This window comes from Amyelois transitella, chromosome 15, assembly GCF_032362555.1.
Source record: "Amyelois transitella isolate CPQ chromosome 15, ilAmyTran1.1, whole genome shotgun sequence".
Taxonomy (NCBI): Eukaryota; Metazoa; Arthropoda; class Insecta; order Lepidoptera; family Pyralidae; genus Amyelois; species Amyelois transitella.
The window spans coordinates 2,279,393-2,302,920 of NC_083518.1; the positions used below are offsets into that span (position 1 = coordinate 2,279,393).

General features: G+C 33.1%; 1 protein-coding gene across 10 annotated transcripts in view; it reads right to left on the bottom strand.

Moving 5' to 3' along the window:
- Positions 1-23,528, bottom strand: part of LOC106139755 (protein sprint) — a 230,636-nt gene that overhangs the window by 62,740 nt on the left and 144,368 nt on the right. Inside the window, exon 1 of one of the 10 annotated variants that reach the window (XM_060948279.1) lies at positions 6,302-6,328. The exons of the other annotated variants lie outside the window; for them this stretch is intronic. The gene's annotated coding sequence lies outside the window, so the exon portion shown is untranslated. Of the gene's footprint in view, positions 1-6,301; positions 6,329-23,528 lie in introns of those variants that run through there. 10 annotated transcript variants of the gene reach the window in all.

A 23,528-nucleotide genomic window follows, 5' to 3' on the forward strand; every position in this document is an offset into this window, starting at 1 on the left:
TGCCCGTGTACTAAAATTCATCACAATCCGTCCAACAGATTTTGCTTGAAAGAATAACAAACATACGACCACCCTCACAAATTCTTACATTTATATTAGGTGTTTGTAGTTGATAGGATTCCAATAAGAAGCAAAAAATTCACGAATAAAGTTAACTATGATGAGTTTCCTATGATAACCAGTCACAGACATAAATATGCGACTACTTTAAAGTAAATATATATAATCGTGACTCCCTGCCCTTTCTGTCCAGTGTGGATTGCGGAACATCTCAAAATAAACGGACTACTTCTGTCTCATAACACGAAGACTTTATTCTATACAATGAATGCGTTAAAGGCATTTATGATGTCGTTAAATGTCTGAAAACTATTTTGGAAATCTTACTTAGATATTTTTATACATAATCTTCATATAAAGCTGATATTTAAATTATGTGTTGAGGTGGTAAAGTGCTGACAAGCTTAAATAACTTACTGGGTTCTAGCCTCGAACATGTAAAAAAGAATATAGTTCTTTTTTTAAAATTGAGCTGCGTGTTCGAAAAAACCATAATAAATATCTATCTATATATATATTTTTTTTTACATTGTTATTTAGTTGTTTTTATGTTAGTATATACCAAAGCAAAAGTTGAGAGCGAAACTTATTAGCCACTAGTTGGTCCGCGTGGAATAGTTATTTTGGGCATCATTGAAGCCCTCAAGGATGAATAATTTTCCCCGTTTATTTTTTACATTTTCCATTATTTCTTTGCTTCTTGTAATTGCAGCATGATTTTATATAGCCTAAAGCCTTCCTCGATAAATAGTCTATTCAACGCAAAAATTTTTTTCAATTTGGACCAGTAGTTTCTGAGATTAGCGCGTTCAAACAAATAAACAAACTCTTCAGCTTTATATTATTAATATAAATGATCAAAAAAGTTAATTATCTCACTTTCCTTACATTAAAATTACTTTTTAACATGGCCATATGTTTATATAAATCAGCATAATGCGGGCATAATAAATTAATGAACATTTTATACTATAAAAATAATAAGCCATATAACAGCTATAAAAGCAGTTTTCCGTTGCGCTGTAGATCGTGAAAGCAGTCCTGTAGGTAAGTTTTATGATTATAACAAACATTATTGAAGTTTTATGAAACTCAGCTTCTGAGAAATTGGAGGTTGAATTCACCGGATGCATTTACGGACTTCTAAAAATTTATTAACGTTATCAGTTACGTGATTTTTATATTGGGGGGAAAAATATAAACATATTTTTTTTTTCATTTTCTATAATATAATTATAAATGCGAAAGCTTGTGAGTATGTCAGTATGGATGTTTGTTACTCTTTCAAGCAAAAACTACTGAACCGATTATGATGAAATTTGGTATGTAGGTAGCTGAAGACCCAGAATAACATAGAGGCTACTTTTTATCCCGTAGTCCCCGCGGGAATGAATATAAAAAAGCCGAAAACTCAATCGTAAGAACGTCATAATCAGATATTATACTTCTTAACCGACTTTAAAAAAGAAGAGGTTCTCAACTCGACCATATTTTTTTAAAATTAAGTACACTTAATAACTTACCAAACATAACGAACATACATTTATAGCACCCCATATAAATATTGTCAGAATGTATGCAACAGCACGTGAATTGGGCACAAAATATTTGTCTGCCGCGTTGGCCAATTGCCAGTGGGATCACTTTCATAGACCAGTACTACGAGTATCCAGCTGAAATATCACCAGTCTGGACTGAAGTCACACGTCTGTCTTTATGACAAATAGATTTTATCCGCAACTTTGGCGGCATATTTTTCGTTTTCGTTGGAAAATTAAGAAGTGCTTAATGCATTGGGATAGGCTTTTAAACTTGGGATTCTTCTTTTTAGGCGATGGGTTAGCAACCTGTCACTATTTGAATCTCAATTCTATCATTAAGCCAAACATGGCCTTTCAGTTTTTTCAAGAGTGTTGGCTCTGTCTACCCCGCAAGGAAAGTAGACGTGATGATATGTATGTAAATTCATAAAATTTTACTCACTTAGATCCTACTGAATAAGGCTTTTCTTTCTATAAGTTAGATTTTTAAATCGAACAATAATATTATATGTATAGACGGGATTATATGTATGTATGTATGATAATATTTCCGTCGGTGTAACGTAAAGTCTCAACACCGTTAATTATAACAAACAATTAAGTAATACAGTACTCAGACAGGCTCCAGTTCTCAGCCAATTACAAAGATTCGCGAACCGGCGTCAGGTGTCAGTCGAGACCGCAGAACCTTGTGATACGTATCACTACTAGCTTTGAGAAACAGTACATACAATCACGTCTTTAACCCTTACAGGGATGACAGAGATAAAAGTCTTGAGAAGACTGAAAAACCTCGTTGAGTATGGTATCTTAATCTTCTTCTATGTGTGTCTGATTCCCAGCATGACTTTTACATAAGTAGTGCCCTTGTACTGGATTTCTGTGTAGTATAAGTTCTATTCTTATTTTTTTCCTTGATGTGCATAAATATATATAAATAGAAATAGATCATGTTTCGTAGGTCTCGTAGGGAACAGATAGATCCAATTGAAAAATGAATAAACGTTCATTAGTGAAGTTTTTACCATATTATAATTTGGGTTAGGTTCCATTGTTAAGTTTGCGGAGGTTAGATGAAAGTCGCTTCGTATAAAATATCACTCATCTTATCAAGAATTATGGTGAAAATGCGCACCCAGTACGGATAAATTTATTAGTACCTAGTGAGTCATTTCAGAAGCACGTTTATGGACTACCGGCCCATGAACTTTAAGATATACCAATTTTCAAAGTTGGATTAAATCATATAGGACAGGATATTATGTTCTTTTATTTTCTGAGAGTAACTTTGCATACATAAATATTATCACATCTATATCCCTTGCGGGGTAGACAGAACCAGCAGTTTTGAAAAGACTAAAAGGCCACTTTTAGCTGTACAATTCAATTGAGATTCAAACAGTGATAGGTTGCTAGCCACAGTCTACAAGAAGAATCCCCAGTAACAAACTTACGAGGAAGAATCAGTAGATGTTGTATCTTTCATAATTAGCATACATACGAATAAATCATACATTTTATATCATCAACCTCTACATTTATCAACCTTTTAATGTAAGCTCTTCGGATTAGGATTGGCCAATTTTAATGAACCCAAAATTCCATGTCATCTGCTATGACATAAGATTAAAGAAGCCATTCAGAAAATTATGTTTGTTTTGACACCCTGCCAACTTTCTATAAATATAAAAACAAATTCGTAAGAATGTTTGTTTTGGGCAACGTCTGAACGACCGCATATTTGTAGATAAGACAACATATAATTCTTCTTAGGACGTATTTATGACGCAAAAAATGAACTTAATGTTTTTTGTGGTTTAATACTTCATCAAAAGGGACTATTTAAATTGGGCTTGATATTTTGAGTTCTTTTAAATAAAATAAGCTAGCATGTTGGTTATTTTATTTCAACATATATTTTGACCAGTATTTATTTATTCACAAACAACATACATAATACAGATAAGTCAAAAGTCAAATTTTTACAAATCTTATTTATTTTATTACAAGCATTTTGTTTCCCTCCAATATAAAAAGGAAAAAATGCAAACCACGAGAATTGTTAGTTAATTTTATTATTATAAAGTAATAATTACATATACTGCAATACTGAGCAAGAAAATGGAAACAGAATTTTCAAAAACAATGCGGATAAACCTATACGTTTTAATAGTATAGGTACCAATTAAGACGACAGGCAATTACCGATAATTTAAAAAGCTATATAGAAGCCAATTACATCCCTAAGGTCGACGACTCTGAGTCAATACTGATAAAGTGTCTATAACATGTGTTTGTTTGTTTGAGTGTGAGTGTATGACTCATGCGCATGTTATGCGATTTCTAGACACCGTCTTGTGATTGTTATTATGCTGTTAAAATAAAACGTAATCGGAATCGGGAGTGTTTGCAGTGTTATTTATTTATATTACACTCGAGCTTGCTTGCACATGGAAGGAGTAGATCTAAGGTCAATAGACCAATAGACCGTCTAATGTCGTTTCGAAGTGCTGTCTCGTATCTTTGTCAAATTCATTCATATAATCACAACTATATCCCTTGTGGGGTAGACAGAGCCAGCAGTCTTGAAAGACTGATAGGCCACGTTCAGCTGTTAGGCTTTATGATAGATTTGAGATTCAAATTGTGACAGGTTGCTAACCCATCGCCTAAAAGAAGAATCCCAAGTTTACAAGCCCATCCATTAGTCGCCTTTTACGACGAATTTTGATCGAATAAACAAGTTGAAGAAGATAATAATGTGTTAACTTAAGATATAATCAAAAGTAATGCTATGTCATTCTACTAAAGTAATTTCAACAATTATTCATCAGTTTATCAATTTTTACAGCTGCATTTATTCACAATAGTTCGTAAATAAAATTAATAAATGAATCATAACATAAATTCTGAACCATAATAAGCCGTCGACAGCTTATTATATGTACACCACAGACAATAAATCAGACAATGTCACGGTCGAAAGAAAAACAAATAAACAAAGATAAAAGCTATTGGCTTAACTATACTTCGGTTGTATAAAACTTAACCAAATATTACAAGGGAAACGACAGATAATAAAAACATTCTTTTTCTCCCTTCGACGCGTTTTCGTCTTTTTTAGGAAGCTATGAATGAGAAGACGTAATAACTTGGCGAAGTCAAATACTGCGAAAATAGCAATGTTTTTATAGATCCCTGTTATGTTTATTTTTATTGTTGAGCCGATTACCAGATGGAAGAAAAAAAATTTATGACTAAGTTTCATAGACATGAATTTTTTTTTTATTTAAAAATTCGAGAAAAAATTTATGCGAGAGTACCTACTTTTATTCAGTTTATGATGTGACTTAAAAATGAGAAAAATCTCCATCAGGCAACTACTGAACAAGCGTGGAGACACAGGAGGACATAGGTACCATTCATTCCCGTGGGATTTACGAAAAACCTGTAGGTATTATTTTGTAGGTGGCACTTAATTCGCACGGGCGAAGCTCCGGGTAAAAGCTAGTTAACCATAAACTCGAGGATGCAAGAAAATATTTATGAAACAAAAGAGTTTGTCTGCCTCTCCGTGAAAATATGTATTTATGAGCATCCCTTTACTTTATCGCATTTAACAGCCCAGCAAATACTTAATGCTAATTACCTTCAACTTGTATCGCGAAACGTGCCACCACGTAATTATTCACAATCCCAGATGCCTGCCATTTCCCGCCAACCTCATAACACTTGAACTTACAATTAACCAAACGAGAATGCATCCCAGGGGTTGCAGTGTTGCCAAATATGAGAAACTAAGGCCCAAAAGCCAAGATGACAAGGGTTTCAAGTTGCAAGATGAATATGGTACGTTCCCATTGTAGCCATTGCTTTAGTTGCTTCGTACCAACATTTTTTTCGTTAGAGATTAATACGGATAGTCAGACAGCTTATGAGAAACAAAGTTGATGTTAACGGCCAAAGTGGGCAAGGAAATGGTAAAAGGAAGCTTAAAATCACGATTTGTAATACAGAGTGAATAATTTTAATGACCATTCCTTGTTACCAAGTTGTTGCGTAAGTTAAACTTATGATAAGTTTAATAAATGAGCATTTATTTATGGAAAAGTTCTTGATTATCATTTATTCTATTATAATGTTTAAAAATATGAACAAATATTCGGGAACTATAGTTTTAATTTATAGCTTAATTAATATGTACCTATAGCTAGCCAAGTGGCTAAAAGAAGAATGCAAAGTTTCACTAAATTGAGTATTAAATAAATAATAAATATGTATATACGGGACAAATCTATGCGACATGTGAAGCAGCTGGTATACACAATTTTTCATCAATGCTGGATCAGCTTCAAGCCCTTCTTAATTACGACTGTGCTAAACTCGAAGATCCATTAGGAACAAACCAATGAGGACTGCTAAGGACTTTCGCCATTGCCCTAAGAAGCCTTTGTTTTCCTTAACGGCCGTCTCATGACCCCTTTAATTAATTTGAAATTCTGAGGCCTCTATTTGAATAATAGCCAAGATAGGGTGCACGGTTGATTTTAATTGCAAATATTTATGTTAAACGACCAAAGCTTAAAGCATCCTAAAGTATGATATATTGGTAGAACTGTGGCATATTGTTATTTGTCTTGATTATGAGTTTTGAAGTAATAAATGGCGTCTCTTTTTGGAAGAACTTGGCAGGTACTTACGAAAGTTTACGAGATGGTTTTGGTTTGTTTACCTGAAATCAAAGAAGGAAATTATTTCATTACATTCTGTAGGTTTGACAAAAATGAATTAAATTTCATATTTTATTGATTTAAGATTTGCAATTTAAAGTAGAAATTTGTCTGATGATATTATCACATAATAATTATTAGTGGGTACTGGGTACTGTATGTATTACAAATATGATACTCGTATATATGTTTAGTGATATGCCAAATTATATGATGAAGTGGAGTTAATAGACAGACTTCGCTTAATATTTAAATTGAGCTGTAGCATAGAATTATAGCATAGAAATGCTTACAGGCCGCTTCGTGTAAAAACCTTGATCTACCTTATCTTGGACGGTGATCATAGGCGCCCGAGCTCATCTCCAAAGAGGTAGAGCACCACACCAGGATAATTATGACTTATCTAACAAAGTATTTCACTTGTGTAAAATTCACACGGTTAAGTAACAAAACAATACATACATACATATGGTCACGTCTATATCCCTTGTGGGCTAGACAGAGCCAACAGTCTTGAAAAGACTGAATGGCCACGTTCAGCTATTTGGCTTAATGATAGAATTGAGATTCAAATAGTGATAGGTTGCTAGCCCATCGCCTAAAAAAGAATTTTGTAAGCCTATCCCTTAGTCGCCTTTATATAAAACAATCTTTAGATTAACTAAAATGATAAGTCAATATAAAAATACAGAAATTCATAATGTACCTGAATTTTTGTAAAAAATCCACAATCATAGAATACAATTCTTCCAAACGCACTTAAACACTGTACTAAAGAAAGCGTGACTTTTAAATAGTAAGCAAACAATATATAGGTATTTCGCACGGCAATAAAATCAAAGTCAATTAAATCTAAAAATCAAATCATGGACCATATGAACCCGCGCGTTAGTTATATTTTCCCTTGTAATTTTAAGAATTCACGTGTTTACCTAATGAGATTTTTATTACGATAGGCGTAAAACCTATTTTTCTCTGCTGTTGCTATTCAAGAGAGCGTGTGATGCGCTCCTCATGCGAGCTAGACGTAAACTAAAGAGTAAACTAGATCTATTGAAATAATTGCACCTTAAGATGATTACACACTTCCGTAAAGGTAAAATTATGAATCGATGACAAGTTTATAGTAAACGATCGATAGTTCGTCACTTGACATTTTAATTGTCAGAAGAACATTACAAGTTTAAACTCGCAGAGAAATCAACTTTATTATAATTACAAATTGTCTCTAACTTTTTTTTTTAATTTATTTCACAATATATATAAAAATTGAATATATCTAGTACATATATAATAACACTGATAAAAACCACAGAGGTTTCAACTGTCAACAACTTAATAAAATCTGCTTTTTAAAAATACGAGTATTTTCTATATGTATAATTTTAAAATGTTTTATGGATTAGGTACCAAACTATGCAAAAAAGAAAAATAATTTGATAACTAGGTTTGTTAATTTAAAAAATTTGGTATTTATGTACCTATAATACCAATCTAAATTACAGTTTCATATTTTATAAAAAAAAACATAGATAAAGAAAATATATTCGCAAGTGTGTGTTCACCTTAAAGTAACGATCTTCCAATGTGGGTGGCAATCAAGCTATAAATAATAAGTAGTACTAATTACATCTACAACATTGAGCTAACTGTTCCATATTAAAGTACAACAATGTATTGATAACAAGGTGATAAGCGTGAGAAAAATAATGTTTCAGTAGATATACCTACAGAAAACAATGTTTAAATAAGAATATAGTTACGGTGTCTTTTTTGTGTTTTAGGCTATTTCACCGGTACCGATTGCACACTCATAAATATACATATATGTATACATATATACATAATAATCACGTCTTTATCCCCAACGAAGTAGACAGAGTCAACAGTCTTACAAAGACCACGTTCAGCTGTATGGCTATACCTAATGATGGAATTGAGATTCTAACAGTGACAGTGAAGTGAACAAATAATATAACGATACGAATAAACTATTTTGTCATAAAAAGTTAAGCGAATAAAAAAGCAGTAATTAATTAACGCACATAAAGGAAACACCAACGCAATATTTAAATAAAAGTGCCTCTCAGATTTCACAATTCCATACAATGTTGAGAAAAACTGCAAATATGGATGTGAACTGTTTACTTGCGTATACAAAGTATTGAACAATGGGTTACGAAACAGGCCAATGAACTGGGCAGTATGCTCGGACCATAGAAATAGGAATATTAAAAGCAAAAAATATAATCATCACGTCTTTTTCCCTTACAGTGTAGACAGAGGCACGATTCGAAAAATTCGGAATGGAAGGCCACGTTCCGCTGTCTGGTTAAATAACAAAAATGAGATTCAAACAGTGACTAGCCAATCGTCTAAAAGTAGAATCCTAAGTTTATAAGCCTTTGCCTTGTTTGACTATAAAACAAAAGAAAATGCCGTGCCGTGGTTCCCGGCACCAATAAAATAAGAATAGGACCATTCCATCTCATTCCCATGGATGTCGTAAAAGGCGACTTAGGAATAGTCTTATAAACTTAAGATTCTTCTCTTGGGCGATGGGCTAGCAACCTGTCACTATTTGAGTCTTAATTCTATCATTGATCCAAACAGTTAATTGTGGCCTATCGGTATTTTCAAAACTGTTGGTTCTGTCTACCGGCAAGGAATATAGACGTTATTGTATGTACAAAAGAAAACATACTTGAAACTAAAGTAATTTCTGCGCAGAAGCAAAGCTATAAAAAATCGCAGAATTAAGATTGCAAAATAAGAATGTCATGTCATCATCATAACCATCAGTTGCTACGTCACATTAATCAGTACTTATCACTTCTAACATTCCAAATTCTATGTTTGGATACTATGAAACGGTGTGACTTTGGAAATCATTGTTGTGACCGCATGCCGCAAGTGTGATGAAGTTATTTCAGTAAGAATTGAGTTCTCAGCAATTTATGTCACCACCGCTATCATCTTAGACGTATTCCAATTTGGGTACCCATAAATTGCATCTGCGCAATCTAGTAATTCTACAACGTATAAGATATTTTCATACAAACATATATTCACGTCTATATCCACTGCGGGGTAGACAGAGCCGACAGTCTCGAAAAAACTGACAGGCCACATTCAGCCCCTTGGCTTAATGATAGAATTGGGATTCAAACAGTGACAGGTTGCTAGCTAATCGCCTAAAAGGAGAATCTCAAGTTTATAAAACTTAGTCGCTCTTTACGACATTCATGGGAACGAGATGGAGTGGTCCTTTTCTTTTTTAAGTGGTGCCGGGAATATTTTCAGATATTTTCATGTGCAATGAAATTATATTCACAACTATAAATCGGTCATGGTAGTAGAATTTTAAGCTCTTTTCAAAACTTCATGCAATTTGAACTTAAATGTACCGTTTTGTAGGGAGGGACATGTTTTATTAGAAAATATAGCCCTCAGTGGATAGAATAGACTATACGCATCAATCGTAGCATCCGTTGACAGTCTACAACAACGGGTTAAAGTAATGGCCTATACAGAAAATAAACTAGAAGAGCTTCCGACTGTGTTACGCTACAACATTTATTTATTTGGAAAAGGCACACGACTCATGCGAGTAATACATGTTCTCATCCATTAAAGATGTATGTTTTAGAATGAAGTTTCTATAAACTGTTTTTTCGTATGAAATATGCTTTTGCATTGCAACAGTATCAAAAGTTGTACCTTTTTTAAATATATTCATATAGATTCCCTAGTGGGTATATAAAAAGAACTTTATGAGCGCGAAATTTATTTGGAAAATTATAAATAAAACTATTTTTATCTCTGTTTGGTTGTTTGGTTGATGCAAGGAAACCGTATTTGTATTTCTAAATATACCAATTGTTAAAAAACATAGTAATAATTGAACTTGGATATTTATAAAGTTCAGTTCCGTCTACCAATCTCCTGATTTCTAAGCATAAAAGATAATCATATTTGTATGTTAAATACTAACACCGCTTCGCAAATCTCCAACGTCGCTGAGACAAAAATAAATACAATATTCTTACACCCGAGCACAAGAGACTGAATTTTAAAATCCCATTCTTTAAGTCCTCACCTTATCTCGACGCTCGTAAAACATTAAGGCTGGAGACATCTTCTCATGTTTATTTTTGTACTTTAAGAAACAATTTCCAAAATATAAATTTACTTGTTTATTAACTTGTCGACGTGTGTATTTCGGCAGAGTAAAATAAGATTAATCCATGACATTATTTAGACGAAATGTGCAATGACTAACGACGAAAGCTCAAACTACGAGATAGTTACATCGAAAATATTTAAAGCGATTTGTTTTCAAAAACAGAGTGTTGCGGCCGTTCAGCCACCATGGACAGACATACTCTTGGACTTGACGTTTAAACGAATAAAACAGACGGACAGATTTATAAAAAATTACTTTCGATTTGACAAGACACGCCTTGAACGAAAATCTGAAAATTGAAAGACCGTTGGCTCGTTCGGAGAGTACTTTGTTAGACGTTTCAGACTTATCGTAGAATGTAATCGCATGAAAGCATAATCTAAAAGTATAGGTACCAATAGTAACTATTCTATTACTATATGAGCTGGAAATACTCAAAATATTAGATTTGCAATTTTACTTAACTGAAAATGTTCTTCATCAAAATCAATTAATACTATCGTCAAGGATATATAATACTAATTACATGTCTGTGGTTAGTGACTGAGCTAGTGATCATCACCTTGACGATATGTAGGCCGATACACGATTGAATGTTTGGCAAAGCAGGCGAGGACGTCCATTACGTGTAAACGTCAAAAATATCATGGGACTTGTCGTTATTCTTTAAAACTCAACTTTGTGACAAACACAACAAAGATTCACTCAGTGCGTCTGAGAAATTTGAGTGAAAACATATTATTTAACTGTTCTGGTTTAAACACGTCTTAAATAATATAATGGATTTTAATTAATATTTTAATTTTGATGTTTTTGTTTTATGTATAAAAAAAATGTAAACAATTTCACAAAGTTATACGTAAAGACGTGTAAGCTTCAAGTATCATAATTCAAATTTGAAATGATGTTCCTGCTGTCTTTTTTTTATTTTAAAGTTTTTTTCCACATTTGGATCACATTTACTAAATGAATGCATATAATTTCGTTTACTTTAAATCCAGTAATATATACAGAATCTATTGAAGCGACAGTTAGAGATTCGTTCAAAAATAGCCATGGAATTTTCATTTATATCTGTTTGCTTTTTAAAACTATCTATGTTTACTTTAGACCTAACAATAAATTCAGCTACTCACGCGTAAATTACAACAGCTTAAGAAATTTCATTCTGGTTTGTTATTTTATATGTTATAAGTATAAATCAAACGGCAATTGTTTATTTATCCTCATCGTGGATTCTGTAAGAAATGTGTTAGTTTGTTTTGCTATATATCGTTAACTTTCCGGTTTTGGGTGCAAGTTGAGTGTAAAATTTTGTCCGGTAATGTTAATTTAACCGGAAATTTGGCCGTTGATTCTAATTTAATTCGGTGTTATAAAACGGAAAAATGTATATTTATAACCATTAAAATACAAGAGTATTAAAAAATGTTTAAAAGAACATTCGGTTACATATTGAAAACCCATAAGCGAAGCATTTAAATCAAAAGCAGTTACGCAAAAATAAACGTCTCATTTTATGAGTCTCAAGTAATTTCATGGAATATCCTTCATGACAAAGATTAGACTGAAATATGAGACATTGACTATTATTATTAGATAAATATTAGAGAAAAATAGATCGTGTGTGCTGTGTACTAAGGTTCTTTTTTTAGGCAATAGTATAGTGTCACCGTCTCTGAATCTCACACGTAGCCGTCGAGTCTTGTGGCTATTGTGATGCGTTATGTGTATGTCTGTGTGTGTGTGTTTATGAACCATTAACCATAATTTCCCGATAGTAACTATTCATTTCTAGCTCACAAGAACCGTGCCGTCTAATTTGAATGACATATATTTTTGCAAAACTCGCAGTTGACCCACTTACGATCTCGACTATACTGTGAACGACCTCTAATGTAAACACATATGCTAAGTCTTTTGTAATGGGTGTGAAAAATCGTTTAGAGTCGTTTAAATTTGAACAGCGGCTAATATGTTTGTGTTATATATAAACATACAATCACGTCTACGCGGGTATATACTCTTGCGGGGTAAACAGAGCCAACGGTTATCAAAAGACTGAAAGGACACGTTTAGCTGCAGTAAAAGTCAAATAGCGCACTTATTTTAAAGAGCTAGACTTTTCGGTAATTTATCTATACTTCCATGTAAATATTTCTAAAAAAAAAGAATTCTTTTAGAATTTTAGTTGGTAACTAATTAATTCTTAAAAATACCAGACTGAAGGATGTGACATTTTGGATCAATTAAAAAAAAGCAAAAGTGATAACGCCAACGCCAGCGCCAACCCAAAGACTAGAAAGATTTTTATTTATATATTTATTTTCTGGCGTGAGTCTAATTTTATTAAATTACAAGTTTCCCAACTTGACTATCGTGGACAGGGTTTTCTTTACTTAGCAAACATTTTTGGAAATATATGTTAGACTATAGCCTCGAGCATAAAGCATCTAAAATAATGCAGAATGTTCCATATAAACACTTATGTAATCCAAAGCGTTTAAACTTTTCTCGTGTCTGTAGAACAATAAACATCAACAAGTATTGTAAACAGTTTCGATGAAATGTTCCTATCAGCGTGCACACTGAGAGCTTACACATTTTGTTTTATTAAAAATGTATTTCAATCGATTTCGTAAGTGGTAATCACTTTCATTAACAATTTTGTTATATTCACAAGTATTTTACAAACTTTCATAAAATTAACATCTCGTTCCTGGAAGGGTAGGCAGAAACTATATTTTGCATCTATCACGATGCCTGCATACTTCTATCGCTTAATCCACATTCATTGCAAACTCGTACTAATGGTAACGTAAGTAAATTATATAAATAACAATAATATACGGTTTCGGTACTTTAGAATAGGACAAATCTATATATCAGGCTATTGAACATGTCCTTTTAGACTGATGGCTCTGTCAGCTCGGCAAGGGATATAGACGTGATTATTTTTATGTATAACATACAATAGTACAGAGTTACCACACATATACCGTTATCTTATGTTTATTCACATAGAAAGATGTGTGGGTGTGCATAAATTGATGTAAATTAGCTAGTAGGAGTAGAAAATGGACGTACACGCAATAATTGACTATTTTCGCATGCTAATGGCTATGGGATCAGGCGTGATTATGCAAATAATAAAGATCCATTGTTAATTTTTGTATCAGAAAACTGAGGTTTTCTGATATAAAAATATATATTATTAATAATATGTTCATCTCAACGTACACAAGCTTCTAAACACATAACACAAGAATAAATAAAATAGAACTTAAGAATATTACATCTATTTACTTCGGTTAAAAAGTTCAAAGAAAAATCTTTAATTTTTCAAAACGACGCTTATGCAAGTGTACTGTCGGCCCCCAGGCTAAAAGAAATGCCGGGCTTTTCGTCAGGGGAGAATTATGTGCTCATCTAGGTACAAATAGATTGTAAAAAGTGTGGGGTTATCAAACATACGAGGGTTAAGTCCTAAGGCTATGGGGACAAAGAAACTCTGCTCGAAGTGTGATATAGGTTGTATATTTTGATGTCGCTACGTTTTGGTGTCTGCAGGAGTTAGGGTTAAATTTGCTACCTTTTAAGTCGCTGTTATTGAAATTATTTTGACTTAAGTCAGCGTTGTTACAAACGGGGTTAATCTATAAATTTAATTTTTTTTAAATTTTGTTATCACTAGAGCACGTCCTCGACTTCACTCGCGTAAATCTAAAAATTTCGTTAATTTCTCTTCCTGCGGGATTTCCGATAAATTCTCTCTAAGTGCACCCCTAGACCGCAATAAAAATCTACATGCCAAATTTCAAATCACTAGCGGCTTCGTATTGATTCTATTTCATAATGCCATCAAGTAAATGGTTGTATGGATGGATGTACTTTATGTTTTTTAGTCATATTTTATTTTTATAGACTTGAGTGTACAGGTCAGGTCAAGAATGCTCGGAACCGCCGAGCTTGCATGAAGAGAGATATGTATGTGGATGAAGCGAAGACAGTATGCGGAGATCGTGGCAAGTGGAAAGATGTTGTTATCTTTTCCTATCCCTCCGGGAAAAGTTGTGTTTTTTGTATGTATGTATGTACTTTTGTTAGCTCATAAAAAACTTTATTAAATATCTAAACTATACAGAGGTTAGTCGCAAGTTTAAAATAGGTGACATCGCGTATGACAAGCACGCTAAAAAATTCTATAAACCACCAAAAGAAGAAGGGCAAAACACAGGATAAATATTAAATAAGGTCTCGGGTAGAGTCAGCATCTCAATATGTTACACCTGTCCACATGGTTTGTTGGGTTGTAAACTGTATAGTGTAATACACTTTCGTTTTACGTCTGAGGGAAACTATTTGGTGAATTAAAACTTTGTCAGAGCAATATATTTACTGTAAATTTAATATAATAATGTCATTTTTATTTTGTTAAATGCGGTATTCAAATTAACATGATCACAATATATTCTTTCTGGTAAGTAGGTATTAGATTAACTATTGAGTTGAGAATAATAATTACGATTAGGTAGAAATGTCACTCATCTAAACTTTAATAAACACTAAAACTGAATTTATAGGTCTGTAGGTAATTCCCAAGATTCCTATCAGTATTTTCAAGACTGTTGGCTCTGTCTACCACGCAAGGGAAATAGACGTTAGATTATATGTATGTATGTATGCAACTGGAAAAAGTCGTTACCAGTAGCCATTCGGGCGAAATATTTTCAATTCTCTATCAATCGACAAAAATGTACAATACCTGACATTACGTGTGCAATGTGGTGAGTTCTGGTCGGTTGACCACCACCTGTCTGACATATGGACACGAGCTGGGGTGAATGAGGAAGCCGGATCCGAACCCGTCACTGCAGGTTACACGCACCACTGAACCGTGGCAGACTGTTGGTGACTTATTAATATAAGGTCGACGTGTGCCTTGAATAAGTGGAATTATACATAAACGGTTTAAAGTATAATACATATATAGTATGTAAGTCATAGTTATAATGCTAGTCTGACGACGAAAAAAATCTATTTTGTGCGCGAGCTGTTTTTTTTTTCAGGACAAATTGTAAGTCAGTTAAGGTAGAGGCTTATAAACTTGTGAATTTAAATATCCAGCTTAACGTGACCTTAAAGTCTCAAGTCTTATTATTTATGGCTCTGTATGTTCCTGTAACGGAAAAAACGTGATGATTTTAAGTAACTTCTTTAATAATTTCTTAAAAGTATATGAATAAATGTCACAAGAGCGGGCTATAAACGCATGCATGACTTTTAACCTGCGGCTTCATTTACTTACGAAATAAATAAATAACCTTTTGCATTTTTATGTTCAAGTAGGGATTTATAGCTGAACGTGGCCTTTCAGTGTCTGTTGTCTCTGTCTACCCAGTTAGGGATAAAGACGCGATTAACACATGTGTCAAAAAAGGCAAACAAAACTACAATAATACTAACTAATTAATTCTTCATAAGACATTTCGAACCCGTTTGTCCTCTTAAAAATAAAGATACTTGCCTGAACTTTCTCTCCCAATATGTCAGCTGTCCCATAGAAAGGGGACCAAATAAAGTTTCCCGGCCTTCCCTCAGGACACAATAAGATTTAACATAATAAAGAGAGGTAACCGTATTTTACCTTTGTATGTGATATGGCTCAGGTCTTTTGAGTAGCTCGGAAAGATTTACGCTAACAATGGTTATATATTTTTATCTATAGGGTGCCCACGTGGGTCAGAAGGTATTTGACTATCCATATCTTCATCTTTATAGAATAAAAATGTCATATATTTGAATATATAACTAACTTAACTATATAATAATATAGTTAAAATTTACATTCATTTTGAATGAGAAACATTTATGTTTACTCATATCAATATAACAGGACAATTCTAAGGCATACCTAATTGGTCTTCAATTTCTAAATCCCTTTTATACTAAGTTCCAGATACCTAACTTTTAATATACTTAAACCTAGTATTCAGTATCAGTAATTAATCCCCAGTTAGGAATCACATTTCCCGTGCTCTGGGCGCGTCAGTCCAATATCTTATTTCAACGTACAGACTGCCTCGGGGGCCCGTCGTCGATACCAATGATTTGTATGACCCTATTTCGATTACGCGAATTATTTTATTTGTAACTTAGAAATGTGTGCTTGACTTAAAATTTTATCATATTGAAAATACGTTTTATTTCTTTGAATTTGATAATGTCAATGTCAATGTAATAATAACAAAATATCATTTGCAAAATAAATTCACTTAGCTGAAATAGTAGTAATAGTCACATCCTTTAAATACGAGGAAATGATAAAGGAGAAGAAGAAAGTATATTTAAACATTGAGGTTATAAGTACAAAAATCTAAAACACAGAACGGAATTAGCATAGTCGTCTTGACTATGCTAATTTGATGAAGTTGATAAGAAATTAAAAAAAAAACAAATAAGATAATAGATATTTTCAAAGATAGTGAAATCGGTTAAGACTACAACCTACAAAAGAAATCAAAAAAGAACCAATAAAATGCTAATTATAAGCAGACGTTTAAAAAATCTAGTGAAACGAGTCTCTCGTTCGACTTTGTATAAATCGTTTAATTGAACTAGTTTTTCAGGCTGAGACATTAGCTAAGGCTCCGACGAGACTGGGGTTAAGAATATTTTTTTTTTTTTGAGAATTAATTTAGTACTTTTGTAAGAATTGTATTAATTTGTCTAAATATAATATGTAACCGTTAGTATGCCATAGAATATAAGGTAAAGAATCGTATTATGGTTGATGAACAGCAGAATCAATGCAGAGTGATTTCTAAAAATAACAAATAAATACTATTTTTAAATGTATGATTTTAGTTTTTAAAAAGGTAATAAGTACCTGTGTTATTATTAACGCATACTGTGCTCAAAGATATTAGTCTTGTAGTCTTTGCATTACCTAATACTTCATAAATTTCCTTTTTCTGTATGTTTCCCAATTAAGCTTCATATATATCTGCTTACTTCAAGTGCTTCAAATATATATAAAATTTTAAATCGCAGCATTTGGATACTATCACTCATTACTCATACAAGTCATACAATCATTTCCTTAATAGCGCAGGAAATGAGAACTTCAATATCACCAGTCTTACAGCATTTCATAACAGTCCAAATCTATTTAGATCACACTCAAGAGTTTCACAGATTCATATCATAAAATAACAAGTGGATATTCAACTCTCATGTTATAATGTCACTATAAAATAGAACGCTTCCTACAAGCGCAGACATCAGAAGACTATTTTAGCCATTTTATGTGAACAAGGCCTGACTGCGACCACAAAATAATTATCGTGCAGAAGTAACACTACTTATAGGTGTTACCATACATTCATATAGACACGTTTATATACCTTGCGGGATGGACCAAGCCAACAGCCTTGAAAACACTTAAAGGCTACGTTTACGAGGAGCTGTATGGTTTTATGATGGAAATAAATGGGAGATTCAAATAGTGACAGATTGCAAGCCTACAAGAGGAAGCAAAAAGTTTATTAGCCTTCCTTTAGTCGTCATTTATGGTAAAGATATGGAGTGGTTCTATCCTTAAGTTTATTAGCTTTTCCCTCAGTCGCCTTTTACGACATGCATTGGACAAAGATGGAGTGGTTCTATTAATTTTTCAGTTGAGTTTTCAGGTTCCTGGAGAACCACACGGTACGGCCACATTTTTTTAAGATTATTTAGGACTAAAAATATAAGTATTCCATTTGCTATATATCTGTTAATGAGTTCTTTTACTGACTGTGACATTCGATAGGGCAAGTTGCGATTACGACACTTTCGTTGCAGACTGCAGAACTTTAGTACAAACAAAATAAAATCTTAAGTCGTGTTAACTAAGTTGGAATTCCCTTTACAGCTGTTATAAGATTGAAGATTAATTAAAAATAAATGCTATTTCCAGTCGTTAAGATTCAGTACGCTTACCATCATCTTTAAATGCGAGCCAGTTTAGGGCCTAAACTGATCTGCATCGCAAATTCGTACCACCACGTTAATTAAACGATCCAGTTTAGGTCTTCACCAAAACTGAGTCGCAATCCGATATCATTCACTCATTTTTGTATACAAAACCGTACCATAACGTGTGTTGAAAACCTAAACTGATACGCTTAGCTGTCAAAGTAAGCGATTCAAAAAAAGTTACTATTTCAGCAAGTCCAGTGGCTTATTGAAGTTATAAAATTGGGTAAAAAAATTGAAATACAGCTTTTTAAGGCGGAAATTATTCTTGATGTGTTATACAAGTGATATGTGAAGTAATTTTCGGCAATTAATATAGATTTTACGTACCTATTCATTTTATTATTTCAAGATGTGTGATGACGAGCTTGTGTTATTTGAGTTCCTAGAAAGCGATTATAATACTTCTTTGCGAAGACGAAGGCTCTTAGCTCGAAATCAGTTTAACCCCTTTGATTGGGAAGATACGGAGTTTATGAAACGATATCGACTGTCAAAAAATTTGGTGACGAAACTTTGTGAAGAGATTCGGCCTATGATGAACGTCGCTAAAAGAGCTACCGATTTATCTGTAGAGACAAAAGTAAGTGCCTGCTTATACCTTTACTTCGTAATTTACTTTTTGCAAGCAAATCAATAACAAAGGTAATCTATTTTGTTTTAGGTTTTAACTGCTTTATCTTTTTTTGCAACTGGTTCTTACCAGAGACCTATAGGTGATATAAGTGGGCACTCTTTGGCTCAACAAACTGTTTCAAAAGCAATTGCTCAGGTGACTGCATGCATTAACTCCATGGAAATGAGAGAAAAATATATAGTTTTCCCAAGAAGCCATGAAGACCGAAATAAAATAAGGGCAAGGTAACAAAACAGTATCCATATTTTTAATTTATTGATATTGGTAGATTCATACTATAATACATTTTTAAAATTTTCTAGATTTTATCAAAAATTTGGCATTCCTGGGGTTCTAGGGTGCATAGACTGCACACAAATAGCTATTATAAGACCTACAGAAAATGAAGAACGATATTTCTGTAGAAAACATTACCATTCATTGAATGTTCAGCTTGTAAGTACCTTTACAATCATCTGTTAATCATTTATTATACATACATACATTTAATCACATCTTTATCCCTAGTGGGGAAGTCAGAGCCACCAATAAACCACCCTATAAATTCCATAAATTATTTTAAGCTTATTATTTAGTTGTAAGAATTGGCAATTTAAATTCTAGATTTGTGATGCAGATATGCAAATAACAAGCGTGGATGCTAGTTTTGGAGGGGCCACACATGATTCCTTCATATGGAATTCCCATCCCATTAAAAATCATTTGGAAAATTTGGATGAAACAACATGGTTATTAGGTAAGATGGTACATTGGTGTAAACTTAAATATATTTATTTTTCTATCATAAACTTTAAAAGCACAGCCTTTGTATCAATGGTACGCTATAGCATACCATTATACAAAATGTATTATAATACATTTGCAATTTATTATTAAAGTTAGATTGATTTTGATACTCAAGAAACTTTATTATTTGTCAGCTTTATTTTTATATATATATGTACATGATATATGATATTAATAATATAACTACTTTAGTGTAAAGTTTTAATTTATAAGCAAAAGACTTCACAAAAGATGATTATAATAATATAAATTCATAATATGAATTTATATATTAAAATATCACATCTTTATCCTTTACGAAGCAGATAGTCTCCTTCCGAAAGGCTTCATTTAACTGGGTGATTCGAAATTAAATAAATAAACAAAAGTAATAAAAATATATTATGTAGTATATTTATTACAAAAAAAATATTTTTACAGGTGATTCTGGCTATCCACTGAGGAAGTTTCTTATGACACCAGTGGTAAATGCTCTCCCTGAAACTCCGGAAGGCCACTACACTAATGTACATGTTCGAGCCAGGAATGTAATTGAGAGAACTATTGGCCTTCTAAAGTCACGCTTTCGTTGCCTCTTGGCCCACAGAGTTCTACACTATAAACCCCAAGTTGCTGCATCTATTGTTAATGCTTGTGTCATTTTACACAATATTTGCAATAAAGCAAACCTTCCAGCACCAGAAATAAGTGATGCAGACAGCTCTCAAGAAGCTCAAATGCAGCCTACCAATCTTGCTGAAGATACTGTGAGTAGCAGCCAAAACAACCAAGCACTTCAACAGGGTGTAGCTATTCGGAATGATCTCATTCGTCGACTGTGGGATGTCCGGCGTTCCTGAAATAAAAGTTATTAAGTAAAAATTATAAATTATAATGTATATTAATGTTAATTAAAATTAATTAATACATAAGGTTTTAAGTCCACTTTTATTTTATTATTAGGATAAATTTTATGTTTCATTAGATTAAAATTAAATTTAAATTTAATTAAAGTTTATATAGCATTGTTATAAAATTTAATTACATTAATAGTTTAGTACCCAATTTAGTAACTATTTAATTTCTGTTATTAAAGTGAGTTATAGATTTAAATAAATACTGCAGTTAAAATATAAATATAAAAACCTAGATAGTAATATTTGTTTGATTTCTCGGATCTCCGCCACCAGTTGTCCCAAGAGATTAGTATTTCTTTCCTCTATTTCGGCTCTGCGGCTCGAGATTTCTATGAGAGATCGGCGAGCCGCCTCCTGGGACACGGGCGGGTCCCGTCGCAGCGCGCGGCGTGGGCGGCGGCGGCGCGGCGTAGAGCCGGCAGCCCGCGGAGAGCGACGCGGCGTGTGCGGTGACCGCGCGGCAGGAGGCTGCACTTCCGTAGCCTGCGGCGCTGGCGGGGGCGTTAAGATCCTCGACGGACCGGGCTGAGGTTCATTTCCTCCCCAGTATTCTAAAACACTTAGAGATCCTCCATCCTGCGCCTCGTCTTCATTGGGGAGATTCCGTTTGTCTTGTCCAAACTCTTGGGTAGCTTCCTGTAAGAAATATACTTAATTTATTTATTTTTAACTTAAAAATATTTGTAACTAAACCATACTAATTCACATTAATTTATAAAAAGACAAATATATAATACCTTTTTTGTTTTTATGAATAAATTTAAACCTTTCAATGAAATTCAAATTCATAAATCTAAAAAACGATGACTATATAAGACTTCATAATATGAAAATAAAATAATAATTAATTGAACAGTAAAAAGAACTTACCTCTATTGTTGGGGTTAAAATTCTATTCGAGGCAACTGGCTGAGGTTCTATTGGTTCCTGAAACGAAATTAAGTATTTTTAATTTTCATTTAGTTTTGACATTAAAAAAATTTATACATGCATAATTTACATAATATTTTTTATTAATTAGGACATTTTTATTGATCTTACCCTTTCAAAATTTGGTTGCACTCTAATTCCTGGCAGACCAGTGCCAAAATCCTGGCCCACAATAACCAAAAACTTCTCTTCTATTTCAGTAAGAGGCCTCACATTTGAAGGGCCCCCTCCAGTCAGTTGATGCGACGCTCTGACTAACGCAACATTCTTTTTTAATTTCGATTTATAATCATTCCAATACTGTAAAATACAAAAACTTAAGTATTATTCCAATACAAAAACTTTTAAGTATAAATTTAACCTTTCTTGAAAATTTGAAAGTTGATGAAGTTATTAGGCTTTGTTACATACATACGAGTACATATAACCGCGACTATATCCCTTGTTTATAGGCAGAACCATGATATGATGTATGGATCAATAACAGAACGAAATTCAAATAATGATTACCTCTACAACATAAAAAGAAATGTTTACGTACTTTGCACCATCCTTTCCAATCTTTTGTTGCTCCATCACCGTGCGAGTTTAAATACTGCGCTATCTCTTCCCACATTCTTTTTGAAAACTCCCTTGCTTGGGACGTTTTATTAAAGCCTGTAGCTAAGCACCTATTTTTATTTAAAAACTCCCATAGCTGCTCAAGCTGGCTGAAAGTAACTCTTCGAGTGTGGGAGACGCTATAAAAAAAACAACCACTTAAAATAGTTTTGTTGAAAGAATAAGGTCCCATTCAAATTGACTAACATACTGGTTTATATTTAAAATGTATGCTAGACGATTAAAGTAGTAAAATAATTTACTTACGACATTATGATTTTGTAAAAATTATCCTTTTTTCACTTAAATAATATTCAAATATTCAAAAACACGCACATAAACAAACGAATCTGCCGCTACAGGTACTTATTACGAACCACTTAACTCGAAACCAAAGTACGTTCCGTTCCGAATTTGTGTACACATCATATTGCTTTAAACGTTTTAGTTAAAAACAGTCGTACATACTATTTGAATAAATTTATCTGTATTTTGAAGTTTTTAAAATTTATCTGTATTTTTCACATAAACTTGGTAAATTGGTGCTAGTTTAGAATATATATTTTTGTATAAATAACAAATAAATAAACATTCTTTGGCACAATATAATGAGAAAGGGAACGCAAATCTAGTGACATCACCGAGCGAGATAAAATATTGAGAGATCGTATAGCTTGTTCTCTTTCTTTCGTCTGCCAGCAGCTGTCACCGGGGAGTGCGACTCAGAGACAACTTTTATTTTTTATTTGATTTCATTCGTTCACTAACGATTCAATTACGACTTTGTTTTAGTAAGGTGGTGGTATGAATTGAACGCGATTGATTTTAGGTTCCTAAACTGAATAGGTCTGTATTTGAATCGTTTTGTAATAGTTGATGGTAGGCCTGCAGTTTTCACTACTAATAGGCGTGGAGGAGAAAATATTGAACGAACGGCTTTGGCGCAATCGTCGGCTGATAAGTTGATTGTTGAGTGGAGAGTAGTAACAGGAGACTTACTCGTTGAAATGAACTCAATATTTTCATCTAACTGGACTACATTACCTGAAACAAACAACGAACGCCATCAGTATTTTTAACAGAAAAAGTTCTTTTTAAACGAAATGAAGTCTTACCTTTAAGTTTGTTTGGTTTGTTTTATAA